Source organism: Lissotriton vulgaris, chromosome 7, assembly GCF_964263255.1.
Source record: "Lissotriton vulgaris chromosome 7, aLisVul1.2, whole genome shotgun sequence".
NCBI classification, from domain to species: domain Eukaryota; kingdom Metazoa; phylum Chordata; class Amphibia; order Caudata; family Salamandridae; genus Lissotriton; species Lissotriton vulgaris.
In genome coordinates this window covers 317,181,993-317,194,235 of record NC_141695.1, presented here as the reverse complement: position 1 = coordinate 317,194,235, position 12,243 = coordinate 317,181,993, and positions in this window count along the sequence as shown.

Here is a 12,243-nt window from a genome sequence, read left to right as displayed (position 1 = left end):
AGTGTACATTATTGTGGCAAAGCAAAGCACACCTTCCCTGCCTCAAGTGACCTGAATTAATTTGGGGCTGATTAATGTGTCACAGAATATTTTTTTAGCTGGCACCTGCTTCCTTAGTGCTTCCTGATTAGTGATCTTTTGCACTTGCTAAGTGCTTTCATGTTGCAAAATTAGTTACAACACCTGCCCTGCCCCAACTGACAATAATGAATTAGGGGCTGATTAATGGATTTGAACTTCCAGCCTGGCTCCTGCTTGTCTCCCTTAGCTGTAATTCAGGACCTTTGTGGCATATGTGTAACCATTCTGTGGTTCAGAGCAGGGTCACATAATAGTTGCAAGTAGGCAACTGAACTCTGGAGGGGCCCCTCAGGAAGCACTACAGGAAATGGCTACTAATGATGAGCCTGAACTTTTGAACCTGGTAAGTAGTTTCAGTTTTGCTAAGATCGTATTTCTGTAATTTAGCGCTTATTCGCGGGGCGCGAAGTTGTACTGGGAAGCCGCGAACTCACGCGAACAGTGCGAGCAAGCCATAAAATCCGCTGCTCGCGGATTTGCGGATTTTGCGGGAGATTCGCGAATCTCGCGGATTGCGAATTAACCGAAAATCCGCAAAATCCGCGAGCGAAACGGATTTTCCGCCCATACTTAGTTTTGCCCCTAACCTCAAATTACTATGAATTGCTATGAATTGCAAAGCAGCTGCCTGCTGAGCGGAGGGAGCAGGCAGCTTGCCGAACACAATCACGTCTCCTCATGTAAATGCAGGCATCCTTTTTTATGTACGTATTACACGCCACTTTTTTACAGCCTTTACTGCTAGGGACGGCGAATACCTTCACATATTCAGACCTGCTCAACTCTTAAAAGATGCACATTCACCATCTCCGCTGCCCTGTGTGGCAAAAATAAACAAGACGCAGACACACATGTGTGCGCACAGGCAGGCAGACTCACAGACATGTCTGTAGGGGCGCGCCTTACAGACCTGCCAGGGAGGTGTTCTGAATTCCTTGCACCCGTGGACTGCTGGATGCCGGGTAAGTGTATATAAATTGCCTTTATTATGCTTTTAAAACGCGCATTTTGTCTCTCAGCCATCAGCCTGGGTTTAACTTAAAGCACAAATTAATTTAAAGCACAAATATCTTAAATCTAGTTTCTGCAGTCACATCGACCTCTGATCATTTGACAGAAGCCCGCTCGGACAGGGGATGTCGTTACCAAATGCTTGCCTTTGTAGTTTGCAAAAAAGAAATCTTTGTTTATATGTGTTTTCCTATTTAAAAAATGTGTTGTTTTGGTTCAGCTTAATGTTGTATTCGGGTGGGACTGGGGAACTTGAGAGATTCCGTAGAAACATCATCTGACATGGGGTAAAGGAAGGGAGTGGGGCCGCCTGGCCAGGGACATGTTTGGCATTTATTGCAGTTAGGCCCAACAAGGTGTACAGACACAAAATAGAAAAAATAATAAAAAGCAACCGTCGCAAAACGCACAGAGCGTCATTTGTGAGTGGTTTTGTAGGCACAAAAATGTTGTCATTGTATTTATATAGCGCCAACAACTCCTGACGAGGTGTTGAAGCGCTTTTCGACGAGTAGCACAAATTATTGTATTTATTATACGAAGAACAAAGCCAAAAGATTTAATAACTGACACCAGGGAAACTATTTGCAGTTCTGTGGAGAGGTGCAATCTCCCACATCCTGCAAACCTGTCCTCCTTAAATTAATTATCAAGTTAGATATAAAAAAATGATAGGGCCTAGAAGAACAGTACGCAGTGTCCTTATGCTTTGAAAGATAAACTGACAAAAAAACAGGCAGAGTGAAGCGAAAGTTCTGTCTGTCCTCGGTACATCTGAAGCGCCCAGTGAAATAGCTTTTTTCGGATTTCTGTTCCCTGCGCTCTGCTCTGCCTGTCGTTTTCATCGAAAATGTTGCTGAACGAGAATACAGACTCCCCGTGGATGGCGTGAAGGAAACAGGCGCTAAAACTTGCTCAGAAATTACCAGATGCTGTGTGTTTTTTTTGTGCAGAATAATCTGGATTGTGTCCATATACTGGAGGTTATCTGCCACCCTGATTAATCACTGTATTTTCCCCAGCCCAACCTACACACCGTTCACATGGGGGGAAACACTGCGTGAAGGAGGGTGGGAAACCAGACTAGCAGATTACGTTAAAGGGTTCAGTCAAGCTTGCTAAAATATAGCTTTTTGAAGACTGTCCGCCGCTGGCACTGGTCGCCAGAGAAACTATGCAGGGCTAAACTTTGTCATGATTTCAGACATTGGAGAGGTGTGGAACACAATAGTAATATGGTGCACATCTGTGGTGGGACGGCACAAAACTTGACAAATACTGGCTTTAGGTATGGGGCTGTTTGAAAGCTGCCCTTCATATGCCCCCTGCCTGCATGGTGCTGCAGCATGATGTTTCATTTTTATTTGCACTAACAAGACATGTAAGATGATTGGCAATTGCATTGGGCATTGCTAGATTGGTTATCCTACGTCAAGTATTAATTATTTAAAAAAATTAAAAGCCATTGTTATTTGTAATATCAATACATCTAAGTCACGTAAATACAACACATATTGCATTACAAATGCTATAGGTGTCACAATTGCAAAAGTTATAACTATTGACATTGTAAATGACAAAGCTATTAATTTCGCTATTTTCAAAACCAACACATAAATACAAAATGTGTCATTTGCAATACCAATAGCTCAAACTTTCCTATTGCGAGACCTATTGCATTGCAAATGCTTGTTTAAAATGTATACCTTTCCAGGATCCATTATTGCTTTCCCACTCATTTTTACCAATAACTGAAAGGAGGTTGAAAGCACAAATAAATAGCAAAAATAGGCTATGTCCCAGAAAATGCCAAAACCGTGTAAAAACTGTTGATTTTCTGACAAAAGTCTGTCATTCCCTAAAAGCTGGGAAAATGGTGATTTCACCCCCACAAACCCTTTTTTAATAACATTTGCAAGAAAAAACCCAGACGCTTTCATTTGTAGCCCGTTATTCCAATATTAAAAAAAAAAAAAAATGTTGCTGTATTTTGGCTAATTTCTGGGACCACTCCAAGGGAATCCACAAACCCTGGGTACCTTTAGAATCCCCATGATGTTGGACGAAAAGGACGCAAAATTGGCGTTGATACCTTATGTGGTCAAAAAGTTACAGGGGCCTAAGTGCGCACTACCCCAAATAGCCAAAAAAAGGCTTAGCACAGGAGGGGAAAAGACCTAGCAGCGAAGGTGTTAATCAGGTGTATCTCCCTAGCCTTGTCCCTCACTCCACTTAGGAAATGCATACCCTCTTCTTTGAACGTTGTCCTGGCCTGTATTCTAGACCTGGAAAAAATCCAATTTGTCCCCCTTCTTGATACATGATGGGATCAATGTTCCCTCTAATTTCTTTCCTCTGCGTCCGGCAGTGCAAGATCTCTGTGCGCTACAGCCAAGGCTGTGTGCACCAAGTATGCGAGTGCAGCATGCGAGTATATAAATCTGTGGCAATTACCACTCAAAAGTTTTGGTTGCAATGAGATACAGAAAAAGTGCATTACACACATACAGCTCTAATTAACAGGGTCTTGTGACAGTTTTGCACTGTGGAGACAGATCATCATGGCATTACTTGTTTATTCTCGTTGCACCTATACTTCAGGCTTAGAAAAGGACAAGACTCAGAAGGGAGACCCATTATTAGATTTTATTGTATATTCTTGATTGGAGCACTGATCATTTGGTGGGGATTGCTGGAAGACTATTCAAGAGAATATATATTTACATAACACAGTTACATTTTGATGTACAACGTAATGATTAATTTCTTTGCTAAGAGGAAGTGTGTGAATTGTGCCCATCTAGGCCAAACATAGACTGTGGGAAAGGGTGGCTCAGACAAGTGAAGTGTCATCACTAGATGTGTCACACATTTGCTTCTTTCGTTGGTCTATGCCATTCTTCCAGTGCTGATAAATTATATCAAGGTCAACTTTGCTTTTTAAGGAATAGGCCTTTGTCATCATCAGCTTAACCAAGTGATTCTCCTCTAGTCTATTTCTTGATTTAGACTTAGATAATGTTCAAGTGACTGAATCCTGGTTCACTGTCTGCAATTGATGACTGAAAAGTTGGACCATGGCTGACAAGCTACATAATGTAAAGCATGCTATTGGTTCGGCATTCAAGAACGGCAGGTGGTATATGTCAATATCACTCAGCAAACCTGAGAAAGAAAAGATTAAATGTAGTTCTTGTATACATTTATCAGGATACTCAGTGAAAAAATATTGAGCGTTATCTCACATCCATTTTGTTTTTATAGATCTATTCAGAGATGTTTTTACCCATCGGCAAATACGGATCTGGGCCAGGACCCCAGCTTTTCAGGGGGGCCCCCTGAGAGAGCCAGCTTGGTTCTACAGAGTCCTGCTCTATTGACCCTCAATAATTCTTAATCAGATTGTAATGGATTCTCACACATCACCCTTATTCAAAATAAATGAAAGGAAAACGGTATTTGAAGCAGACATTTTGCAGAGAAATTATGAGGTTATGTTTCATTCTTTCAGATCAAAGCAGAACCTGACATATTCATATGTTACAGATATTATTTGCAGTGCTATTAGTGAACTGCTGCTGTGTTACAATATTGAAAACGCACCTCACTATCCCTAAATATTAGATGTAAACACATTTAAAATGCCATGGCTGGTGAATGGTTTAAATCTCTAGCTAAGCGCCAACCCAAAGTCAAAATGCTATATATTTGCTCTATAACAGATATGAACACCCATCGCAGTGCTAAAACAATCTCAGGGCGCATTGCTGATATTGCACGAAAATTGTATCTTCAATTCGACACGAGATAAATAAATCAGGTTTTCTAATTTATGTTCTAAACTGAAACAAACAGTATTAATAAACGTTAACAACTAATTGTCATATTTGTACATGTTATATGCTACGAAATTTACAAATAGTTACTTACTATGGCTTGGCTCAGGAATTAACTTTGGCCCCTGCCTGTCTCTAGCACCATGTACAGCGCTTCTCTGGAACCGACATGCTTACTTCTCCTAGTCTGCCTCAGATCGGCCTGGTACATTTTCAATATTGACGCGGTTCTGCCCAAGCAGCTACTATCTGATTAAACCATGAGCATAAATGATGCTTAGGTGACAGAAAAAGCGTGCAAGAAGCATAAAAAGCTGATATCAGTCGTAGAACTGAATATCAGCTAAGGTGGCCGAAAGAGGGCTTGACCAACATCTGTAACCTGATTTGAGAGAGGGGCGGCAGCAAAGACTCTAAAGACACATCTACCTGATTCAATCAGTGCCCACATCAGCAGGCCCAGGACTAACCCTGGGCAAAGTACTATGCTACGCTCGCGTAGTTTGCGGAGTTTGCGCTACTTCGCACTACGCGAATTGCATGTAGCACAGTGCAATCACGCGTAGCGGTCATTTTTTGCTTGCTCGCGGCCCTGAACGTCAAGTTGGCGAGCGAGCAAAATGGTATCCCGGTGAGACTTTTTCCTTGTGGAAAATAAACCTCTCAGCGAGATTCTCAATGCGGGGAGGTCTATTTTTGCATTGCGAGTGGTCGCATATGCTCGCAACCGCTTGCGATGAGAAACTACCAGTCTGCGTTGAGAAAGCTGCTGCTCGAGTAGAAATCTACTCGAGCGGCAGAAAACGACAGCTTGCACTGTGCAAGATGCGGTTTGCACTGATTGCACAGTGCGGACAAGCATCCGGCACTGTGCAATCAGTGCGAACAGCGTTTTGCACAGTGCACTACGCAGTTCGCCTAGCTACGCGTAGTGCGAAGTGCACTTCGCGGAGCTACTCATAGCGCTACTATGTGAACTGCGCCCAGGGTTACCCAGGACCTCAAAATAGGCTCAAAGCCCCCCTCCCTGATAGGAGAGATGAGAGGAGGGCTCATCTCCATTTCCACTTCTTGGAGGTGAGTTGGTTATGAAAGAATGCGTCCGTTCTTGGAAAGACAAGAGTTAACGTCCTGAAGGGCAGGCAACCCCATCAAGGTAGAAGAGCCTCGTGGGAGAAATTAAGAGAACCGGAAAATGAACCCTTGCACAAACACTGGTGAGCAGAGAGTGCAGTGATGGCGAGGTTCGCACGCAAGAGAGATCGTTTGCGTCATCACATCAAGTGGTGCATCAAAATTAGGCCCCCCTGTCGGAGAAAAAAAAGAGACGTGTGCTTTCGGGAGGTGCACACCTTCTGCGGAAGACTATACATTCTGACTCGCAGAGGGGCCTCTAAGTGTGAGCTTGTCATCTGCACTTCTGCAGCTGCGAGAGCAGCCAGACTCAAGAGAAGCAGCATGATGGGGTAAGATCAGGTCCGCAACACATATTGAGTTCAAAGTGCTTCAGCCCCTCCCCCTCTGTTATGTGTGGCAGCCCGGGCTGAGACAGTTTCCCGGGCACAACACAACCGCACCCCAGTACTTCGCAGGTCTTTAAATGACCACTTTTTAATGAGGCTTTGTTGTTGTATCACCCCTTCAGAGAGCCCCTGCATCTCCCCTCTGCACATTGCTAAAAGACCGTACTTTTCACGGCGCTACCATTTAAAATGCCGTGGCTGGTGAATGGTTTTGATCTCTAGCTTAGCAGAGACAGTAAGACTGTCTGCACGCTTGGAAAAGACCCTGTACGCGCCCGCCAGAGCGCGCAGCTTACTGGGAACAATGGATGGGATTACTCTCAGCTCAGTCTTCCAATCTCGCTAAGAGAACCTTACCCATCAATTTGGCTGATGAATCAGGAAGGGAGATTGGTCGATGACATTTAGGATCAGATTGTTTCCCTTCATAAAAATAGGGACTATGATCGATATGGCCCAAGACAGGGGAAATGTGCTCTCAACAGCTGCATTCATTACCCTGGTCAGAATGGGGCCTCATAGTTTAAATGCTTGTACTGATACTCCACCTGGGCCTGGCGCCTTTCCTTTCTTGTTTAATAGCAAGGAGGACCTCCTCCAAAGTAATGTGGAGGGGAAGCTGAGATTTAAGCAGTTCTCCCATTCCACTGGCTAGACGTGTATCCATCAGATATGAATCAAAATCCAAAAAAAATTTGAAATGAGTTACTGTTACTTCACAGGGGACTAGGAAGTTAAGTTCAGGCATAGAATCATCCTTTAAAAAATGGGTACATCACTATATTCCAAAAAATGACCAAATCCTGTGTCTCAGATGCCTTGGCTAGATTTGCCAATGCTTCCTTTTGTAAAACCCTTTTCCTTGCTACAAGTACATGCTAATAAGGCTTGTGCAATTGCTAAATTTTGGAAAAATCCCTGGGGAGACTATGAAGGGCATCCCTTACAAGTTCAGATGTTTGGGTGCATGAATGATCAAACCACCCCGTTTCCCTGCACTACCAGATCTAAGAGGTCTTATCAGTAATGAACTGAGGGAACTAGTGACTTAACAAAAGGAATTTAAGAGCCCCTTATGAGCTATGTTCTTGTCCAAACAATAACTAAATTTGTCAAGGGTCATGGTTAGTAAATCCTGCAGTACCTTACATGGGTCCACCCTAGAACATTTAATCATAAAGCCATTAGGCCTGACAGGGGTGATATTAGAAGTAGATGCAATGCTTTTAGTGCTGTGGGCCTGGATTGCTTAAGTTAAAACTGTATGATTGTGATCACTCAATGCAGTTGGGATTACATTATTAGTGCAGACCAAAAGAGAGAGCAGAACATGATCAGTGGTTGTATGTGCATCTCTGTCTATAAAGGAGGTGGTCAGGGGCGTGGACTGCAAAGATGGTCATGAAGACGTGTCTGTCCGATGTCCTGTAGGCGGTGACAGAATCAGCCACCATCCTGTGGTGTACCAGTGTGTTGTAATCCTTTCCCCCTCCTTTCTCAGCCTCCTGTGTTGTGTCTCACCCTCCTTCCCCATTGGCTTCTTCCACATATGTCATTTAGAATACCCAACCCTTATTTATGCAACGTCACTGTGGGCGGTATGGCATTTCACCCGCAGTTCGCCTGAGCCTCATCTTTGCTGTCAGCTTTATGCAGGCCTTTTTTTCTATTGGTAATAAATTAAGTGTAATACCATTCTTCGTGTTCGTGTTCTGTTCACACGTGACACTTCACAGTGACGCTGACCCCACGAAATCAGCAGAAAAGCAGTAGCCGGTATCCGAGGACCCAAGGCGGCACCATCGAGCGTGCAGCTAGCAGGCAACAAGAACAGGAACCGAGCGCCGTAATTCCAGGCTCCAGAGGTCCGCAGAACAAACATCAGAGAAGTTAACCCTAGCGGAGCTCAACGGAACACAGTGGAGTCTCCATCCAGTGAGGGTGGCGTGGACAGCATTTGTAAGAACTGTTTGGCAGAGCTTTCAGATGTCGAAGAGCCCCCATAAATGGAGTGATCGGCGGCTGCCATACTAGGCAATTGTACAGCAAAGGAGGCCGACAAACACGCAGCCATAGCCATAGCAGCCAAGGAGGAGCAGCCTGTCAAGATAAGCCGCCCAAACGGCAGTGCAGTGGGGGAGTGGATGATGCGGCCCCCGGGGAAAGCAGGTCGACAGACCAGTCTTTTCCCCGGGGTGTTTGCGCGATAGGACGGGCAGGCAGGAAGTTAGGTTAGGGGGTGGGATTAGGGGTGGGGGGTTAGGAGGTTATTTAAGGGGACAGGAGGGGAAGGACTTCCTCTTCCTGTCCCCAGTGCCTCAGGGAATAGGTTTAGTTTGTGGCTAGCGCTGTTTTATAGTTTAGAGAGGCGGGGTGTGATTTATCGACCGAGCGTGTCGCCACTGATGCCCCGGTGCGCGGCGTAGGCGGAAGGTCGCAGTGAGGCGTTTGTCACACGGTGGTGAGAGGAGCGCTTCGGGAGTCGGCATGGCAACGCCCGATACAGATGCGGTGCGGGCGGCTTTGCAGGTGCTCGGCCGGGCTGGGAGGGCCGACCTCCTCAAGCCCGGCTTTTTGGACCAGGCGTGGGTCGGAATGACCCAAATGCCTAGGTCCGCTTCTGCGTGGGTTGCCGCGGCCGTCGCCGCGTTCATGGACGAGCCCCTGGGGGCTCGAGGAGGTATGTCGGGGTGGGGGAGGGGAAAAAGGCAGCAGGATGCCCCCAAACGCGGAGGGAGACGGCTGAGCCTCCCAGCTCGTGCTGATGAAGGGGGTGTGGTGCCGGGAGGGGTGGGTGGCCTCGGGGAGGGGCTCAGGGCCCATCTGCAGCCTGCAGTGTATCCCCAGCTGGGTCTGGCTCCCTCGGCCTCCCTGGTTGGGGGGTCAGGAAGGGGGGGTCAGTTGGTGGACTATGGAGAGAGTAGTGAGGGCAGTGGGGGGAGGACCTGGGTGATTGGGAGGCGGCGGCTGAGGATGATTTTGCCCTCATGCTGTCGGAAGGTGAGTCGGGGGGGAGGAAGGGGGCCTCTCCAGTGGGCAGCCAGTGTACCTTTCGAAGGGCAGGAAGGGAGTGGTCAAGGCACAGGGATCCAAGGGCAAAGGCGCGGCAGCAGGGGGGAGGGGGGGGGTCTGTGAAGGCGGCCCCCACGGCGCCCCCGTCTGGGAAGGGTCCCTTGGGGGACCTGGAGAGGCAAGGCTTATGGTATGCCAGGTGGGAGCTTATGTCGGAGGAGGAGAGGGTTCACGACCAGCGTCGCATTATTGAGGAGGCTGTGGGTGAGTGGCAGCACCTATGTGCGGCCAGGGAGGCGAAGGCGGGTGGGGTGTCTGGGGGTAAAGGGACCCCAGCACCTGCGCGTGGGGGGAAGACTGATGTAGACCGGGATGTAGGGGTTGCTGGTGCCCTCAGGGAGTGGGTATGGATAGAGGGGGCAGGGACTGCCTTGACTGCGCAGAGACCTGGTGGCACTGGGTTCTCCCCGGGCGCATACAGCTCGGGGGGGGTGGGTGCAGACCGGCAGGGACAGCTGGCAGAGGTCGGGGTGGGCCAACGGGGCGCAAGATGGCCTCCAAACACCGGGACGAAGCAGCAGGGGGGTCCGCGGCGGCCTGCCCTCCACCGAGGGAGCGGGTACCGGCGATGTTGGAGTGCAAGTTTGTGCCTGGAGTGAAAGGGAAAGGTGCTAAGATGCTAAGGTGCTTGGCATTCAAATGCTAAGAGGATGGTGACTGAGGTGCGTGAGTTGATGGAGGATGAGATGTTGGATTACGAGGATGAGGATGATGAGTTGAAAGAGGGTGAGGTCATTGAGGTTGAGAGCTGGGGGAAGGGTAGAGTGGCAATGGGCAAGCCTGGTGTTTTCCAGGAGGCACGGGATGGCGCCGGTCCGGCCAGCATAGGGACTTTGAAGCCGGCGGACAAACGGAGGACAGAGCGGGACGTCCCTGCAACTTTATCAGGTGAGGGCGCCTGGTGGGACATTGGGGGGATGGGGCGAAAGGAGGGAGGAAGAAAGCCTGCCGTTCAGTGGGTGTGGGGGATGGGTCTGTGCGGGAGTTGGGGTCCTAAGGTGGAGCGGGGCCGGTTCCGCTGGATGGTAAGAAGCAGGTCGCGATGGCCAGTGCGCAGACTGACAATACTGAGGACCATGGGGGAAAGGAGGACGGGGTTGAGAAAGTGCGGAAGAAGTTGCCGTATATGGGTCTGGCGATTGCTCTCGGGTCGCATTTGTCAGAAAAGATGAGGGCAAGGATTTGGAAGCATGAATGCGGCGATTCCAGCGAAGGAGGGGTCGAAGGAGGAGGAGTGGGAGTTGACTAGGCGGCCGAGAGTGCCGGTGACGATGGAGAATTGGACGTCGTTTTTTTAAATTTATGCGAGTATCTATTGCGAGAAGCACGCGGATCGGGCAATTGCGCTGTTTAAGTATATGGATGTGATCAGGAAGGCGCAGTTGCATTTCAGGGGTTTTGCCTGGTTGAGCTATGACGAGGAGTTCAGGGCCAGGATTAGTGTTAACCCGGACAAGCCGTGGGGGGATGTTGACCAGGAACTCTGGGTCCAATAGATGTCATCGACGCAGGCGGCGGCTTCTACACATACGGCCAGTGGTCTTCCGGTCACCTATCGGTCTTTTCAGTTGCGCCCCGCCCAGTCTGGGGCGGGTGGTCAGGGTGTTTCCGGAGGGCAGGGAGCTCAGGCGGTGTGGACAGAGGCAGCCAGACAGCAGTACAAGCCGGGATCCACTGGGGCCTGCTGGGGTTTCAATAGGGGTTTCTGCAATCGACCTTCCTGTAAAATTAAGCATGAGTGTTCCAAGTGCGGGGGATGTCACGCGGTCACGTCGGATTGGCTATCAGGGGCCGAGGGTGAGGCATTGGGCTGAGAACTTGCGGTCTGCCAAGGAATTGCCGGAGGTGGTTGCGCGCAAATTGAGGAAGGAAGTTTTGGAAGGCAGTATTGCGGGTCCGTTCGATGAGTGGCCAATGTTGGATCTCATTGTCTCTCCTTTGGGGGTGGTGCCCGAGAAGGAGCCGGGGGAGATCAGGTTGATTCATCATCTCTCTTGGCCGGAAGGAGGTTTGGTGAATAATTTTATCACGGAGGAGGACGCCAGGGTCTTGTATGCGTCGGTGGATGATGCGATCGGTTTGGTGCGGGCCTGCGGGAGGGGGGGCGGAGTTGGCCAAGTGTGATATCAAGTCAGCCTTTCGCCTCCTCCCCATTCATCCGGCGGATTTTTCCTTGTTGGGCATGCAGTTTGATTGGGCCATTTTTGTCGACTGGGTGTTGCCGATGGGTTGTGCGGTTTCTTGCTCGCTCTTGGAGACCTTCAGTTCCTTATTGCAGTGGGCCTTTGTGGACCGCAGTGGGCACCGGCTGGTGTCTCACTATTTGGATGATTTCCTGTCGGTTGGTATGAGTCGGACGGGAGAATGTGTAGCGGCCTTGCGCCAGTTTCAGCGGTTGGCACAGTAGTTTGGGGTGCCGTTGGCGCCGGAGAAGACGAAAGGGCCTAGTTGCTGTCTCACCTTTTTGGGAATCGAATTGGATTCGGTGGCTTGGCATGCGCGCTTACCGATGCAGAAGGTGGCGGAGATCCAGGAGGTTTTGAGACAGGTGCTCGGTGTCCGCAAGATTGAGTTGAGGTCTGTGCAGCGCTTGCTGGGTTTGTTGAACTTTGCTTGCAGGGTGGTGAGGGCCGGGAGGACGTTTTGCAGGCGCCTCGGCATGGCCATGTCGGGAGCGGTTCTCCCTCACCACAGGATCAGGGTCACGCTGGGAGTGCGGT